Below are 18844 nucleotides of genomic sequence, written 5' to 3'. Positions count from 1 at the left end.
TGTGCTGGCTTCATAGAATGAGTTTGGTAGTATTCCGTCCTTTTCTGTGCTCTCAAATACCTTTAGTGGTAGTGGTGTTAACTCTTCTCTGAAAGTTTGGTAGAACTCTGCAGTGAAGCTTTCCAGGCCAGGGCTTTTTTGCGGGGGGAACTTTTTGATTACCTTTTCAATCTCTTCTTTTGTTATGGGTCTATTTAGTTGTTCTACCTCTTTTTTTTTTTTTTTAGTTTAGGTAGGTAGTGTGTTTCTAGGAATTCATCCATTTCTTCTAGGTTTTCAAATTTGTTAGAGTAGAATTTTTCATATTATCTGATATGATTCTTTTAATTTCAGTTAGGTCTGTTGTCATATCGCCCATCCCATTTCTTATTCGGGTTATTTGCTTCCTCTTCTGTTTTTCTTTTGTTAGTTTGGCCAATGGTTTATCAATTTTGTTGATTTTTTTTCAAAGAACCAGCTTTTGGTCTTGTTAATTCTTTTCATTGTTTTTTGTTTTCTATTTCAATTAGTTCAGCTCTAATTTTTATTATTTGTTTTCTTCTGGTGCCTGTGGGTTTCTTTTGTTGCTCTCTATTTGTTCAAGCTGTAGGGATAATTCTTTGATTTTGTTCCTTTCTTCTTTTTGTATGTGTGCATTTATTGATATAAATTGACCTCTGAACACTGCTTTCACTGTGTCCCAAAGGTTCTGATAGGAAGTGTTTTCATTCTCATTGGATTCTATGAATTTCTTTATTCCATCCTTAATGTCTTCTATAACCTAGTCATTTTTGAGCAGGGTATTGTTCAGTTTCCAAGTGTTTGATTTCTTTTCTCTGCTTTTTCTGTTATTGATTTCCATTTTTATGGCCTTATGGTCAGAGAAGATGCTTTGTAATATTTCAATGTTTTGGATTCTGTTAAGGCTTGCTTTATGACCTAATATGTGGTCTATTCCATGTGCACTAGAAAAGAAAGTATACTTGGCTGCTGTTGGATGGAGTGTTCTGTATATATCTATGAGGTCAGGTTCGTTAATTGTGGCGTTTAGATCATCCTTGTCTTTATTGAACTTCTTTCTGGATGTCCTGTCCTTCACCGAAACTGGAGTGTTGAAGTCTCCTACTATTATTGTGGAGCTGTCTATTTCACTTTTCAGTGCTGATAGAATTTGTTTTATGTATCTTGCAGCCCTATCATTGTGTGCATAAATACTTAATATGGTTATATCTTCTTGGTATATTGTCCCTTTTATCATTATATAGTGTCCTTCCTTATCCTTTCTGATTGATTTAACTTTAAAGTCTACGTTGTCAGAAATTAATATTGCCACTCCTGTTCTTTTTAGATTGTTGTTTGCTTGATATTTTTTTTTACATCCTTTGAGTTTGTTTGTTTGTGTCTCTAAGTCTAAGATGTGTCCCTTGTAGACAGCATATAGACAGATCGTGTTTTTTAATCCATTCTGCCACTCTCTGTCTCTTTATTGATGCATTTAGTCCATTTACATTTGGCATAATTATAGATCGGTATGAATTTAGTGCTGTCATTTTGATGCCTTTTTGTGTGTGTTGTTGACAAATTGTTTTTCCTAGTTAATTTTATGTGCTTAGTAGATTATATATTGTCCTTTCCTCATATTCATTGTTGTTGATTCTGTTTCTGCTGAGTCTCTATTTTTTTCTTGTATTTTATTTTGCTGTGTAGGATAATTTGTCTCATTTGTGGTTACCTTATTATTTGCCCCTATTTTTCTAAATTTCAACCTATCTTTTATTTCTTTGTATCACCTTATCTTCCTCTCTAAATGAAAGATCTATGACTGCATTTCCTAGTCTCTCCTTAGTGTTTTAGTGTTGTCTTCTTTTACATAATAACATCACTGTCACCCTGTTTTTAACTTTTTTTTTTAATCGAGTTATTTTTGTGATTTTCCTGTCTGAGTTAACTTCTGATTGCTCTGCCCAGTGTTCCAGTCTTAGGTTAGTACCTGATATTATTGATTTTCTAACCAAAGAACTTCCTTTAGTTTCTCTTATAGTTTTGGTTTGGTTATTATGAATTCCCTAAACTTCTGTTTATCTAGAAATGTCGTAATTTCACCTTCATATTTGAGAGTGAGTTTTGCTAGATAGATGATTCTTGGCTGGCAATTTTTTTCCTTCAATTTTTTGTATAGTCATCCCATTGCCTTCTTGCTTGCATTCTTTCTGCCGTGTAGTCCGAGCTTATTCTTATTGTGTCTCTTTTGCAGACGAATTTTCGTTTATCCCTGGCTGCTCTTAAAACTCTCTCTTTATATTTGGTTTTGTCAAGTTTGATTATAATATGTCTTGGTGACTTTCTTTTAACATCTACCTTATGTGGAGTTCGATGAGCACCTTGGATAGATATTTTCTCATCTTTTACGATATCAGGGAACTTTTCTGCCAACAAATCTTCAACAATTTTCTCTGTATTTTCTGTTAACCCTCCCTCTTCTGGTACTCCAATCACTTGTAGGTTATTTTCTTGATAGAGTCCCACATGATTCTTAAGGTTTCTTCATTTTTTTTTTTAATTCCTTTATTTGATTTTTCTTCAAATATATTAGTACCAAGTGCTTTATCTCCAAGTGCAGGAATTCTGCCTTCCACTGAAATCTGCTTCTCTGACTTTCTCTTGAGTTGTCTACTTCTATAATTTTGTTGCTAATCTTCTGAATTTCTGATTGCTGTCTGTCTATGGATTTTTCCAGCTTATTAATTTTTTAATTATGTTCCTGAATAATCTTTTTAATTTCTTCAGTTGCTTTATCTGTGTGTTCCTTGGCTTGTTCTGCGTATTGTCTCATTTCCTCCCTGATATCTTGAAGGGTTTTGTATATTAATCTTTTGTATTCTACCTCTGGTAACTCCAGGAAGGCACTTTCAACTGTAAGATCCCTTGATTCTTTGTTTTGAGAGCTTATTGAGGTGATCATGGTCTGTTTCTTTATGTGAGTTGATAGTGACTGTTGCCTCCAAGCTATCTATAAGTTATTATATTAGTTTATTTTCTGTTTGCTTGCTGTGTTGTAGCCTCTTTCTTGCTTTGTTTTGTTTTGATATGCCCAAATGGGTTGCTTGAGTGAACTAGCTTGATTATTTTCACCTTTGGAGCTCTGACGTCCTGTCCCCAGATGACTAAAGCTATTATCAGGTATATCAGTTTAGGAGTTTATTCACTTTCCTTGTATGAATTCAGCTTAGGTGTACAGGTAGCTGAGCATCAAGTGTGTGGTACAGGCTCTGTCCTACAGCCTTAGAGGGGCAGGGGTGATTGGTGTAGGTACCAGTATCTGTTTGCAGGAGGGGGGTCACACTCTGAACAAGGCAGGGTCTGAGAATCATCCCCCACGTGTCTCTGGGTAAAGCGTGTCCCTGTCCCCTAGAGTGTGCAGGTGGATAGATTCTGCATATAGACCACAGGCACCCAGTGTTTTTGGTTGTAAGGACTGGGAGGTACCAGTTATCCTTAGATCCCTGTCACAGGTGGCTGGGTGACCTGAGTGGAGCTACCAGTCCTCAGGCCCCTGATGTGGGTAGGTGAGGACGCTATTTAGTAGGCAAAGCAATGTCAAACATCTAACACCAACCTCTCCGCTGCACAGGTGAGATGGTTGGAGTCCGCCAAGAAGGGTCTATACTCCTGAAATGGGCCCACACAGGTCCATGCAGAGGGGAAAGGTACTCCAAGTCCATGGACTGTTTATGCTGGAATATGAGTCACTTCTGTCCTGAGCTCCCCTGGTTAGTGGAGCTGATAAATTATCTTTTCCCTCAATTACAAATTTGTTCCTTCTCCGAGGCCGGGAGGATGGCTCTAGGCACTCAACAGTGCTTCTCTCAGACCCAGGAAAGTCAGCCGCTGAAGCCAGCTTGGGAGTGGGGGGTGGTGGGGTACAGTAAAATATACGTAAGCACTTAGCTTTTGCCGAGAACACCATTCTTCTCTGTTTCCAGAGGTGTGAGTAGGTTGTGTGCCTGGCTGCTTCTCCCTGAGGGAACTGTGGCCAAACACTAGTACGAGCCCGCCTCCACCACTCCTGGGAATGGTGCTTGATGGCTCCCCACAATTCAGGTCTGGTAACTCTTCTTCACTTCTGAACTATCTCATTCTCCCCCTTCCCCTCAGTTCATTTTCTAATCTTGCCTTTGGTGTTCAGGGCTCCTATCTTGTCATAAATATACTTGTTTCACTTGGTTTTTTTTTTGAGTCTTTGTTGTAAAGAGGGCTTGCCAGAAGCGTCTGTCTGTTCTTCCACCTTCGCTCCACCTCCATAGGTTTTTTAACGAAGTAGTTTTTGGAAATACATAGCCAGGCCTTTCTTTCGATGCACTCCTAGATGAATTCGAACTGTCAGCGTTTTGGTTAGTAGCTGAGTGCTTAAGTATTTGTGCCACCAGAGACTCCATCAGATGTAATAGACGTGAAAATATGAAGAGGAACATTTTATAATAATAAAAGCGTTAATAGATTAGAAAGATACAGCAATCATAAATGAACATGTCCTTAATGAAAGAGCCTCATCCATACATGAAGTAAAAAATGACATATTGAAATAAGAAATACACAATAAAATAATTATTTTTGGAGATTTCTATACTATTCTTTCAGTAATCTGTCAACTAGACAGAAAATCAGTTAAGAATATGTTGTTGGATGCCATCAAGTTGATTTTCTACTCATAGCAACTCCATGTGACAGACTAGAACTGTACCACAGGGTTTTCTAGGCTCCAATATTTATGGAAGCAAATGTTGTCGTTGGGTGCCATTGACTCAGATCCGACTCATAGCGACCCTATGTACGACAGAATGAAACATTGCCATCCTCACAATGGTTGCTGTGTTTGAGCCCATTGTTGCAGACACAGTGTCAGTCCATCTTGTCGAGGGTCTTCCTCTTTTTCACTGACTCTATACCTTACCAAGCATGATGTCCCTCTCCAGAAACTGATCCCTCCGGATAACACATCCAAAGTATGCGAGACCGTCTTGCCATTCTTGCTTCCAAGGAGCGCTATGACTATACTTCTTCCAAGACAGTCTTGCTTGTTCTGGCAGTGTATGGTATATTCAGTATTCCTCGCCAACACTGTAGTTCAAAGGAATCAATTCTTCTTCCGTCTTACTAAGTCATTGTTCAACTTTTCCATGTGTATGAGGTGATTGAAAACACCGTGGCTTGGGTCCGGCACAACTTAGCCCTCAAAGTGACATCTTTGCTTTTCAGCACTTTAAAGAGGTATTTCACAAAAGATTTGTCCAACGCAATGCATCGTTTGATTTCCTGACTGCTGTTTCTATGGGCATTGATTGTGAATCCAAGTAAATTGAAATGCTTGACGACTTCAGTCTTTTCTCCTTTTATCATGATGTTGCTTATTGGCCCAGTTGTGAGGATTTTTTTCTTTATGTTTAGATGTAATCCATACCAAAGGCTGCGGTCTTTGATCTACATCAGTACATGCTTCAAGTCCCCTTTGCAATCTGCAAGCAAGATTGTGTCATCTGCACAACGCAGGTTGTTAATGAGTCTTCCTCCAGCCCTGATGCCCCGTTCTTCATATAGTCCAGCCTCTCGGATTATTTGCTCACCATACAGATTGACTAAATATAGTGAAAACATACAACCCTGACACACACCCTTCCTGACTTTAAACCATGCAGTATCCCCTTGTTCTGTTCGAATGACTGCCTCTTGGTCTATGTGTAGGATCTGCATGGGCACAATTAAGTGTTCTGGAATTCCTATTTTTTGCAGCGTTGTACATAATTTGTTATGATCCACACAGCTGAATGCCTTTGCATAGTCAACAAAACACAAGTAAACATCTTTCTGGTATTCTCTGCTTTCATCCAAGATCCATCTTACATCAGCAGTGATACCCCTTGTTCTATGTCCTCTTCGGAATCCAGCTTGAATTTCTGGCAGTTCCCTGTTGATGAACTGCTGTAGCCAGATCTTTCTCTTGTGGAGCCCCTGTATGGGTTTGAGCCACCAACCTTTTCGTTAGCAACAAATGCCTAACCGTTGCACTCCACAGTAAGAATATAGCCAGTAACAATATTAACCAACTTCTTGAGCAGCATGATACATATTCTTTTCAGCCCTCTTGGAATGTTCTTCAGGATATATATTATGTTAAGCCACAAAAAATAGCCAATAAATTTAAGGCATTTGAAAATTTTCTAAGTACATTTTCCAACCACAAAGGAGTTAGAAAGGTGGGAAATTTCCAAATATTTTCACACTAAGCAACATGTACTTCTAAATCACCTATAGATCAAAGAAGAAATCAAAAGAAAAATTAGAAAATATTGGAGTGAAAATAAAAACACAAAATATTAAAATTAATAGATGCAGGTAAATTTGCGCAAAGACATTTATAGCTCTAAATTCCTGTTAGAAGTGAAGAAAGGTCTAAAATCATTAATATAAACTTTCACCTTAGGAAGCTAGAAAAAGAGCAAATATAATTCAGAATAAGTGAAAGAAAGGAAAAATAAAGATCTGAGTTTAAATCAAAGAGAATAGAGAAAAATAGAGATAATGAATGAAACCAAAAGTCTGTTCTTTGAAAACATCAACACAATTAATGACTTTAGCTAGACTCAAACAACAGAAAAAGAACTGAGACACAAATTACCAAAAGGAGGAATGAAAGAGGGGACATTGCTCCTTACTCTGCAGAAATTAACATGATTATAAAGGAAAGGTTTGAACAACTTCATGTTAATTAATTAGAGAACTTAGATGAAATGGACAAAAATTCCTACAAAGAAGCAAATTATTATACCTAAAGGCAAGAAGAAATAAAAAATTTTAATTTTAAAATTTCAAGTAAAGAAATTTGATTAGTAATTTGAAGTCTTCCCATAAAGGGCTCAACCCAAAAAAAACATTTAAGGGAGAAATAATACCAATGTCATTTCAACAGTAGCTCTTCAGAAGATAGAGGAGGAGTGAACATTTTGTGGTTAGTTTTTCTGAGGTATTACTCTGATACAATAAAAGACAATAAAAATACGGAACAATATCCCTCATGTATATAGATTCAAAAATCCTTTTAAACTATTTGCAAGTCAAATCCAGTAACATGGAAAATGCACATTTTTTTATATCATGACCAAGTAGGTTTTATCCTAGGTGTGCAAGAACTGTTTAATGTCTGGAAACCAGTATGTTTACTATAACATATTAACAGTATAGGACGAAAAAGAAAAAAATTATTTCAGCAAATGCAAAACCGTTTGACAAAATTCAACACTCATTCATATTTTAAAAAGAAAAGCTGCTCAACCTGGTGAAGTACGTCTATGAAAACTTACACTCAACAGCTACCAGCATATACAATGGTGAAGGACTGAGTGTTTTCCTAATATCATTGTCAACATGGCAAGAATGTCCTTTTTCACCACTTGTGTTTAATTTTGCAGTGGAGGTTCCAGCCACTAGAGTAAGGCAAGTAGGAATTAAATGCATACAGACCAGATGTTGGTGTTGTTACGTGCCATCGAGTCGGTTCCAACTCAGAGTGACCCTATGCACAACAGAACAAAACACTGCCCGGTCTGGAGCCATCTTTACAATTGTTGTTATGCTTGAGCTCACTGTTGCACCCACTGTGTCCGTCCACCTCGTTGAGGGTCTTCCTCTTTTCCGCTGACCCTGTACTCTGCCAAGCATGATGTCCTTCTCCAGGGACTGATCCCTCCTGACAGCATTTCCAAAGTATGTAAGACGTAGTCTTGCCATCCTTGCCTCTAAGGAGCATTCTGGTTGCACTTCTTCCAAGACAGATTGTTCATTTTTTTGGCAGTCTGTGGTGTATTCAGTATTCTTCACCAACACCACAAGTCAAAGGCAGCAGTTCTTCTTTGGTCTTCCTTATTCATTGTCCAGCTTTCACATGCATATGATGTGATTGAAAATGCCATGGATTGGGTCAGGCGCACCTTAGTCTTTAAGGTGACATCTTTGGTCTTCAACACTTTAAAGAGGTCCTTTGCAGCAGATTTACCCAATGCAAGCCAAACCATGGTATTTTCAATCACATCATATGCATGTGAAAGCTGGACAATGAATAAGGAAGACTCAAGAAGAGTTGACGCCTTTGAATTGTGGTGTTGGCGAAGAATATTGAATATACCATGGACTACCAAAAGAACGAACAAATCTGTCTAGGAAGAAGTACGGCCAGAATGCTCCTTAGAGGCAACGATGATGAGACTGCGTCTTACATACATTGGACATGTTGTCAGGAGGGATCAGTCCCTGGAGAAGGACATCATGCTTGGCAGAGTACAGGGTCAGCGGAAAAGAGGAAGACCCTCAACGAGGTGGATTGACACAGTGGCTGCAACAATGAGCTCAAGCATAACAACAATTGTAAGGATGGCACAGGACTGGGCAGTGTTTTGTTCTGTTGTGCATAGGGTCGCTATGAGTCGGAATTGACTCGATGGCACTAACAACAACAAACAACAGTGCATCTTGTGATTTCTTGACTGCTGCTTCCATGGCTGTTGGTTGTAGATCCAAGTGAGATGAAATCCTTGACAACTTCAGTCTTTTCTCCATTTATCATGATGTTGCTTATCAGCCCAGTTGTGAGGATTTTTGTTTCCTTTGTGTTGAGGTACAATCCATAGTGAAGGCTGTGGTCTCTGATCTTCATTAGTAAATGCTTCAAGTCCTCTTCACTTTCAGCAAGCAAGGTTGTGTCATCTGCATAACACAGGTTGTTAATGAGTCTTCCTCCAATCCTGATGCCTCATTCTTCTTCATATAGTACAGCTTCTCGGATTATTTGTTCAGCATACAGATTGAATAGGTATGATGAAAGGATACAACCCTGATGCACACCTTTCCTGACTTTAAACCAATCAGTATCCTCTTGTTCTGTCTGTACAACTGCCTCTTGATCTTTGTAAAGGTTCCTCATGAGCACAATAAGTGTTCTGGAATTCCCATTCTTTGCAATGTTATCCATAATTTGTTATGATGCACAAAGTTGAATACCTTTGCATAGTCAGTAAAGCACAGATAAACACCCTTCTGGTATTCTCTGCTTTCAGCCAGGATCCATCTGACATCAGCAATGATATCCCTGGTTCCATGTCCTCTTCTGTAACCAGCCTGAATTTCTGGCAATTCCCTGTTGACATACTGCTGCAGCCATTTTTGAATGATCTTCAGCAAAATTTTGCTTGCTTGTGATATAATGATATTGTTCTATAATTTCCACATTTGGTTGGATCACCTTTCTTGGGAATAGGCATAAATATGGGTCTTTTCCAATCAGTTGGCCAGGAAGCTCTCTTCCATATTTCATGGCATAGACGAGTGAACACCTCCAGCGCTGCATCTGTTTGTTGAAACATCTCAATTGGTAGTCCATCAATTCCTGGAGCCTTGTTTTTCACCAATGCCTTCAGAGCAGCTTGGACTTCTTCCTTCAGTACCATCGGTTCCTGATCATATGCTACCTCTTGAATGGTTGAACATTGTCTAATTCTTTTTGGTATAATGACTCTGTGTATTCCTTCCATCTTATTTTGATGCTTCCTGTGTCATTTAATATTTTACCCTTGGAATCCTTCACTATTGCAACTTGAGGCTTGAATTTTTTCCTCAGGTCTTTCAGCTTGAGAAACGCTAAGTGTTCTCGCCTTTTGGTTTTCTATCTCCAGCTCATTTCAGATGTCATTATAATACTTTACTTTGTCTTCTTGAGCTGCCCTTTGAACTCTTCTGTTCAGTTCTTTTACTTCATCATTTCTTCCTTTTGCTTTAGCTGCTTGACCTTCATGAGCAAGTTTCAGAGTCTCCTCTGACATCCATCTTGGCGTTTTCTTTCTTTCCTGTCTTTTCAATGACCTCTTGCTTTGTTCGTGTATTATGTCCTTGATGTCGTTCCACAACTTGTCTGGCCTTTGGTCACTAGTGTTCAATGCATCAAATCTATTCTTGAGATGGTCTCTAAATTCAGGTGGGATATACTCACGTTCATATTTTGGCTCTCATTGACTTGCTCTGATTTCCTTCTGTTTCAGCTTGAACTTGCATATGAGCAGTTGATGGTCTGTTCCACATTCGGTCCCTGGCCTTGTTCTAAGTGATGATATTGAGCTTTTCCATCGTCTCTTTCCACAGATGCAGTCAATTTGATTCCTGTGTGTTCGATCTGGTGAGGTCCATGTGTATAGTCATCATTTATGTTGGTGAAAGAAGGTATTTGCAAAGAAGAAGTCATTGGTCTTGCAAAATTCTATCATTTGATCTCTGGCATTGTTTCTATCACCAAGGCCATATTTTCCAACAATTCTTCTTTGTTTCCCCCATGTGTCTGTCAGTTTGTCATACTGTGGGTCTTGCATGTTGCTGTGATGCTGGAAGCTATGCCACCGGTATTCAGATACCAGCAGGGTCACCCATGGAGAACAGGTTTCAGCTGAGCATCCAGAGTAGGAAGAAGGACCTGGCAGCCTACTTCTGAAAAGCATTAGCCACTGATAACCTCATGAATAGCAGCAGAATATTGTTTGATATAGTGCTGGAAGATGAGCCCCCCAGGTTGGAGGAACTCAAAAGATAACTGGGAAGAGCTGCCTTCTCAAAGTAGAGTTGACCTTAATGACGTGAATGGGGTAAAGCTTTCAGGACCTTAATTTCCTGATGTGGCACAACTCAAAAAGCGAAGAAACAGTTGCAAATATCCATTAATAATTGGAACCTGGAATGTACGAAGTATGAATCTAGGAAAATTGGAAACCCTCAAAAATGAAATGGAACACATAAACGTTGATATCCGAGGCATTAGTGAGCTGAAATGGACTGGTATTGCCCATTTTGAATTGGACAATCATATAGTCAACTATGCCAGGAATGACAACTTGAAGAGGAATGGTGTTGCGTTCATCGTTAAAAAGAACATTTGAAGATCTATCCTGAAGTACAATGCTGTCAGTGATAGGATAACATCTATATGCCTACAAGGAGGACCAGTTAATACAATTATTATTCAAATTTACGCACCAACCACTAGGACAAATATGAAGAAATAGAAGGTTTTTATCAGCTGCTGGAGTCTGAAATTGATTGAACATGCAGTCGGGATGCATTGATAATTACTGGTGATTGGAACGCAAAAGTTGGAAACACAGACTAGATAGGAAGAAGTAAAACTTTATTCACAGACGACATGATCTTGTGTGTAGAAAATTGAAAGGAATCTACAAAAATAGATTAGCAAGTTTAGTGAGGTTGCAAGGTATAAGAGTAAATAAATAATTTCTTTTATGAGGATCAGTACACAGCTGGTTCCTATGTGGCAGAGGTTAAAGATATCCCAAATGTCTTAACTTTTCAAGCTGCAGTACCACTCCATCATCTCTTAACGTCAGCTACTCCCTCTTGCCTCAGTACTCCCTCTCCTGTCTTTGGGTTCCCTAATTCCCTGCAACATCTCACAGAACTCATGAAGCATATGAAGGAAATGGCTCATGTGGTTGTGGAGGCTGGCAAGTCCCAAATTTGCGAGTCAGGTGTAGGCTTCTCCCTAGCCTTCAGTCTCTGCTCAAAGGCACTCAGCTTTCTCTCTCCATGGGCCAGGAACCTACTGTGCCATCTCCTGCGAGTCTCTGCTGCAGGCCTCTGCTGCAGGTCACTCCTTTGGTGATAGTGGGCTCTCCTCTTTGCTCTGGAATTGGCTCTCTTTCAAGGCAAAAGTGACCAGTCCCCTCAGTAGGCCACAATTACCTTATTACACAATCACCTGGCTGTAAGTTTAAAGACCATGGCTAGAAAGGCCACACACAAAAGTAATTAATCAACTGCAAAGATGGGTATACAAAAATCAATTTTATTTCTATATCCTAGCAGTGAAATATTTACAAAGGAAGAAAATTCCATTTATACCAGAATCAAAAAGAATAATACTGAGGAATACATTTACCAAATGAAATAGAAGATATGTAAACTGAAAACTGCAAAACATTGCTGAGAAATTAAAGACCTCAATCAAGGGAGAGCTATACCCTGTTTGTAGATTGGATGACTTAATATTCCTAAAGTGGACATTTTCTGAAAATTCATCTAGTAGATTCAAAGTGGTCCCTATCAAAATCCGAGCAAGTTTTTGTATGAATTGACAAGTTAATTTGAAAGTTTCTATGCAAATGCAGCAGACCTACCCATTGCTGTCTAGTCAATTCCGACATAGCGACCCTATAGGACAGAGTAGAACTGCCCCATGGAGTTTCCAAGGATGTGATCGTCAAAGAAGCAGACTGCCACATCTTTCTCCCATGGACCAGCCGGTGCATTCAAACTGCCAGTGAGCACTTAAGAACTGCGCCACAAGGGCTCCTTCTGCAAAGGACCTCAGATAGCCAAAACAATTTGAAAAGAACAAGGCTGAAGGACATAACACTACCAGATTTTACGACTTACCATAAAGCTCCAGTAATCAAGACATTGCGATATTGGCATAAGGATAGACATATAGATCAATGGAACAAATACGAGTCCAGATATAAAACCTCACATTTGTGGTCAAATGATTTTTGAGAAAATTGCCAAGGTGATTAAATGGGGTAAACTCAGTTGTGCTGGGACAAATGGATATCCATATGTGTGAACACACAGACACACACACACACACAGAGAACTTAGATTCTTACCTTACATAGGCCCAAAAATTTACTTGAAGTGGATCATAAACGTAATGTAGGAGCTAAAAGTGTAAAGCTTCTGTAAGCAAACATATGAGGAAATCTCTGTGACCTTGGGTTAGAAAACATTCCAAGATATGACCCCAAAAGCATAATCCATAGGGGAAAACAGTAATGGATTTCATCCACATTAACAACTTTTTTGCTCCAAAAGTCAGGCCATTAAGAAAATGAAAAAATACAGAATGAGAGAAGAATACTCACAAATCATGTATCTGATAAAGGACTTGTATCCAGAATATGTAAAGAACTCCTACAACTCAATAGATAATATGGCCATTAATTTGAATAGATACTTTACTGAAAACATACACAAATCACAAGTAAACATGTGAAAAGATGCTCAACCTTATTATTGATTAAAGAAATGCAAATTATAAACACAATGAGTTCACACTCACTAGAAAAGCTATAATCCAGAAGACTGCCAATACCAAGGGTTGAGAAAAAGGATATGGAAAAACTGAAACCCTTTGTTAATGGGAATGTAAAGTGGTATATCTACTTTAAAAAAAATGGTTTGGCAGTTTCTTAAAAATTAAACAGTTTTCATGTAACCAGGCAATTTTATTTCTGGTATCTGTGTAAGTAAAATTAAAAGAAATGTCTGCACAAATTGAATGCAGGTTCTTACCAACTGGTGAATGAATAGACAAAATGTGATGTGTCTATACAATGGGATATACCACTTATAAAAGGGAAATCTATAGAGAAAGTACATCACTGTTTGCCTGTGGGTGGAGGTAGGATTGACTACTCGGGGTACACAAGGGAATGTCATTTGGCAGTGGAAGTGTTTTCAAATTGAATTTTGGTGATGGTTGTACAACTAAGTTTACAAGCACTCAAAAATCTGTACACCTAAAATGTGTTAATTTTATGATATACCGACTATACCTCAATAAAGCTGTTAATAAAAGAAAAAATTATAAAGATATGTAAATAATAGGATTTAAGTTTTCATGCTGATTTGCTCACATCTAACTTACCTTTTGAAGTTAGTTTTGGAATAAAAGACTTTTGAAAGAAAATGCCTTTGACCGTGTGATACCTTGCATAAGACCTTGAAAATAATGATGGCAGATTATATATTTGTTCAGTGACTGAGACTGAATGTATTTTTTATGGATATAATGCTACCATATATTCTTGTTTATTTCTTATTACATTTAAAACTTTATCTACTTTCTTAAAACTGACTGTCAGTTAAAGTTAAAATTGAAGAAAATCAGCAGACCTGGATATTTGAATCCCAACTTTATTTATGAAAATGAACATTAAACTATACTCAATCATTTTGTCTCTTTTAGTGCTAGAGTATACTAACATCAATACCACTTCTGCATGCTTGTATTATTTAAGCCTTTCCCAAATACGTGAAAGACTTAATGCTATTATAAGTGTAACGGTTTATTTAAGTGTGCGTAACTAGAAGTCAAGAAAGGTAAAGGTATTAGCTTACCTGGTGTGATGAGCTTCTGAACTGAGGAATTTGTTGCCCTGACAGAGAACAATCCACCCTTAGAATTCTTCCGATTTTGCATAGTCATCTGAGTCCCAAGCTGTTCAATAATAATTTTACTTAGGCTAGACATGGGTTCTTGATTCTGTCACATTGGCAAGGATTCAAATCACGTCCGGGATTGAATTCTGGCATGGGTTACTAGTTAAGTAACCTTGGACAAAGTGCTGTAACATGGATGATATCAAAGAATTGGGTGGACTGACATAACCTTGTAAATGGTTGTAGCGGTACCTGGCACATAGAAAGGACCTAAGTGTTAATGATGTGATGATGGTAGTGAAGACGATGGCATCAGTGACTGATGATGATAATGATGTCTCCTCCTTTAGACTGCACGCGCCATAAAAAACAGAACCTGTGACTTTCTCATCTGTGAATCTCTAATTCAGAACAGTGCCTTGCATGGTACTTATTAAATGCCTCTGGATTTAATTGAATGAATAAATTACATCTTATTGTGAGATTCATAGAGGAGCTGACATTTGAGATGGGTTTTGAAATTTCAGTAAAAAATAATGAGTAAAACATTAATTGAATTTTTACTATGTGACCAGCAATATATTGAAAAGGGTAAACTGATAAGTTGTAGTCCAGGCTGTAGTGATTTAGGAAACGGTCTACAGATTCTTTGATATTCCTCATGTCAATAGAAAGAGCCTAATTCTCCTCTTCACTGTAGGCTGTAGTGACTCTAGCAGATATTATGTGGTGAAGTGATATGTTAGACTTTTGATACCAGTTCATTAAAAGTGTTGTAGCTTCCACCTTATTCTTGCTTTTGAAGCGCTCACTCTGGAGGAAGCCAACTGCCATGCGTGAACACATAAACAGCTTCCTGGAGAGTGTAGAAGTTGGAAGATCTTTCAAAGAGTATTTGTGAAAGCTTAAAGAGCCTTGAAGAAACTGTCATATGGGCATTCGCAGGAAAATGAGGTTGATGTTATTGGAAACTAGGGGAGAAGGGGATCCTTGTTATGTATAGTGGCAGAAAATTTAGTAACATTCTTACCTGCAAAAATGTGGAAAGTTAGAAAATGTACCCCATAAAATGGGTGGTGTGGCTAAGGAGATTTTCAGACAGAATGCTAGAAGGGCTGCGTGGTTTCTCCTTGTTGCTTAAATCAAAATGTGAGAGGAGAGAGAAAAGGAAAGACTGTTAAACAAAAAGGGGTTGGAATTGCCATTTCTGATGATTCCTAGCCTCCTCAGATGGCAAACAATGCTAAAGTTAAGAAATGGCTTTTAAGCAAAGATTATTCTAGGACACTTTCAGGAACTTGTGGTCTGAAGGTAAAACCACAGGGGTGACTGTAAAACCTTTGTTATAACCTCAGAAAGATCCAAGATAGTGCTTCAGAAAATAATTTAATTAAGAAAAGGGGGATTTCTAAAAATGCTTAAGAGCATTGTCCCTTGCCAGTCTCAGCAAAAGCCCAACATAGAAAAGGGTGTGGCTTTTGTCTAACAGACTGAACACCAATGAGATACACATGATACTCTCCCCTCCCTAGTAACCACCAAAGGTTGATTTTTTTCTGTGTGTAAACCTTTTCTTGAGTTTTTATAATAGTGGTCTTATACAATGTTTGTCCTTTTGTGAATGACTTATTTCACTCAGCATAATGCCCTCCAGATTCATCCATGTTGTGAGATGTTTCACGGATTCATCATTGTTCTTTATCTTTCCATAGTATTCTGTTATATATGTGTACCAGAATTTGTTTATTCATTCACCTGTTGCTGGGTACTTAAGTTGTTTCCATTTTTTTGCTATTGTGAATTGCTCCAGTGAACATGGGTATGCATATGTCTGTGTGTGTGACAGCTCTTATTTCTCTAAAACTTATTCCTAGGAGATTGCTAGATCATATGGTATTTCCACTTCTACCTTTTTAAGGAGGCACCATATCTTTTTCCATAGTAGTTGTACCATTTTACATTACCACCAACACTGCATAAGAATTCCAGTCTCCCCTCAACCTCTCCAACATTTGTTATTTTCTGTTTTTTTTTTACTAGTGCCAGTAATGTCAGAGTGAGATGGTATCTCATTGTAGTTTTGATTTGCATATCTCTGATGGCCGGTGGGAAACCCTCATGGTATAGTGGTTAAGAGCTACAGCTACTAACCAGAAGGTCAGCAGTTTGAATCCACCAGGTGCTCCATGGAAACCCTATGTGGCAGTTCTACTCTGTCTTATAGGTCTCTATGAGTCAGAATTGACTTTACGACAATGAGTTTGGTTTTTTCGGTTTAATGGCCAGTGATCATGAGCATTTCGTCATGCGTGTGTTAGCTACCTGAATGCCTTCTTTGGCGAGGTGTCTGTTCACATCTGTTGTTCGTTTTATAATTGGGTTATTTGCCTTTTTGTTGTTGAGTTGTTATTCTAAAGATTTTAGAGCTTAGACCCTTGTCAGATGTGTCATAGCCAAATATTTTTACCCTGTCTGTAGGTTCTGTTTTTACTCTTTTGGTGAAGTCTTTTGATGAGCATAAGTGTTTAATTTTTAGGAGCTCCCAGTTATCTAGTTTATCTTCTGGTGTTTGGGCATTGTTAGTTATGGTTTGTGTTGTATTTATGCCATATATTAGGGCCCTTAGTGTTGTCCCTATTTTTTCTTCCATGGTTTTTATCATTTTGTGCTTTATATTTAGGTCTTTGATCCATTTTGAGTTATTTTTTATCTATAGTATGAGATATGAGTCCTGTTTCGTTATCGTACAAATGAAACATCCAGTTTTGCCAGCACTATTTGTTAAAAAAGATTGTTTTTTTCCCAATTTAATGGACTTTGGTCCTTTGTCAGAGATCAGCTGGCCATAGGTAGATGGATTTACATCTGGGTTCTTGAATCTGTTCCATTGGTCTATGTGTCTGTCGTTGTACCAGTACCAGGTGGTTTTGACTACCTTGGCTGTATAGTAGATTCTGAGATCAGGCAGTGTGAAGCCTCCTGCTTTGTTCTTTTTCTTCAGTAATGCTTTGCTTATCCGGGGCCTCTTTCCTTTCCGTGTAATGTTGGTGACTAGCTTTTCCATCTCATTAAAGAATGCTGTTGGTATTTAGATCAGGATTGTATTGTGTCTGTAGATCGCTTTGGGTAGGATTGACATTTTCACAGTGTTACATCTTCCTATGCATGAGCATGGTATGTTTTTCCATTTATGTAGGTCTCTCTTGATTTCTTGCAGTAGTGTTTTGTAGTTTTCTTTGTACAGGTCTTTTACATCCCTGGTTAGATTTATTCCTAAGTATTTTATCTTTTTAGGGTATATTATAAATGATACTGTTTTCTTGATTTCCTTTTCAGAATTCTCTTTGTTGGTTTATAGGAATCCAACTGATTTTTGTATGTTTATCTTGTATCATTCTACTCTACAGAATTAGTTCCAGTAACTGTCTTGTGGAATTTTCAGGGTTCTCTATGTGTAGAATCATATCATCTGTGAATTGGGAGGATTTTACTTTTTCCTTACCAATTCGAATGCTCTTAATTTCTTTTTCTTGCGTTATTGCTCTAACTAGGACTTCCAGCACAGTGTTAAATAGGAGTGGTGATAAAGGGCATCCTTGTCTTGTTCTCTTTCTCAGGGGGAGTGCTTTCAGCTTCTCTTTGTAGAGAATGATGTTGGGCATTGGTTTTGTTTAGATGCCGTTTATTATGTTGAGAAATTTCCCTTCTATTCCTATTTTATTGAGAGTTTTTATCAGGAATGGGTGTTGAACTTTATCAAATGGCCTTTTCCATGTTGATTGAGGCGATCATTGTGATTCTTTTGTTCTGTTTATGTGGTAGATTACATTGATTTTCAGTTAGTTTTTAGGCAGCTCAGAGGTTTAGTTTTTTCTGTGACATGTTTGATGTTTTAAACTTGTAGGTTAAAGGCTGGGTTTGTAGAAGCCAATTGTAGGCACCTTTGGTGAATTTCTAGCTTCCACTATATTTGAGTAAGGCTGCACTGGAAACAGATGATAACCTTTAGTGTTTTGATGAATGCACAGCTTAATGTGCTTTCAAATATTTTCCCAGGTACTTTGTGATCATCCCTTTGAACTTTACCGTTTGTCTCCAACCAAAAACCAAACCAGTTGCTGTCAAGCTGATTTAGATCATGGCGATTCCATGTGTATTAGAGTAGAACTGTGCTCTATAGGATTTTCACTGGCTGATTTTTTGGAAGCAATCTGCCTGTACTTTCTTCCAAGGTGCCTCTGGGTGGACTCGTACCTCCAAGCTTTTGTTTAGCAGCTGAATATGTTAACGGTTTGCATCATCCAGGACCTCTCTGTTTGTCTGTCTTATCTAAAAACAGTGTCCAAGCTAGTGATTAAAGTATTGCTAGAAGTAGAAACTTTATTCATTCATAGAACTAAATATAAGCTACATTAGGGAAAAAATTTTGGAGGAATTGGTAAACATTTATTTTCTCTTTTCAGGAACTGCATACCAAGACTGTGATTTCTTTTTTTTTTTTTTGTTAAACATGAGACTATCCAAAGTATTTAATTTTATAGTTACATATGTCTTAAGTTTTGAAAGTAAAAAGAACTGAAATCTATTAAGTATGTTCATA

The 18844-nt window shown here is 37.9% G+C and overlaps 1 protein-coding gene across 3 annotated transcripts in view; it reads left to right on the top strand.

Annotated features, from left to right (window-relative positions):
* The window catches only part of SPATA6 (spermatogenesis associated 6), a 186229-nt gene that overhangs the window by 78469 nt on the left and 88916 nt on the right, over positions 1-18844 (top strand). The gene's annotated exons all lie outside the window — the stretch shown is intronic.

The sequence above is a fragment of the Elephas maximus genome, chromosome 3 (genome assembly GCF_024166365.1).
Source record: "Elephas maximus indicus isolate mEleMax1 chromosome 3, mEleMax1 primary haplotype, whole genome shotgun sequence".
In the NCBI taxonomy this organism is placed as follows: domain Eukaryota; kingdom Metazoa; phylum Chordata; class Mammalia; order Proboscidea; family Elephantidae; genus Elephas; species Elephas maximus.
This window is presented reverse-complemented; position numbering and strand designations above follow the sequence as displayed.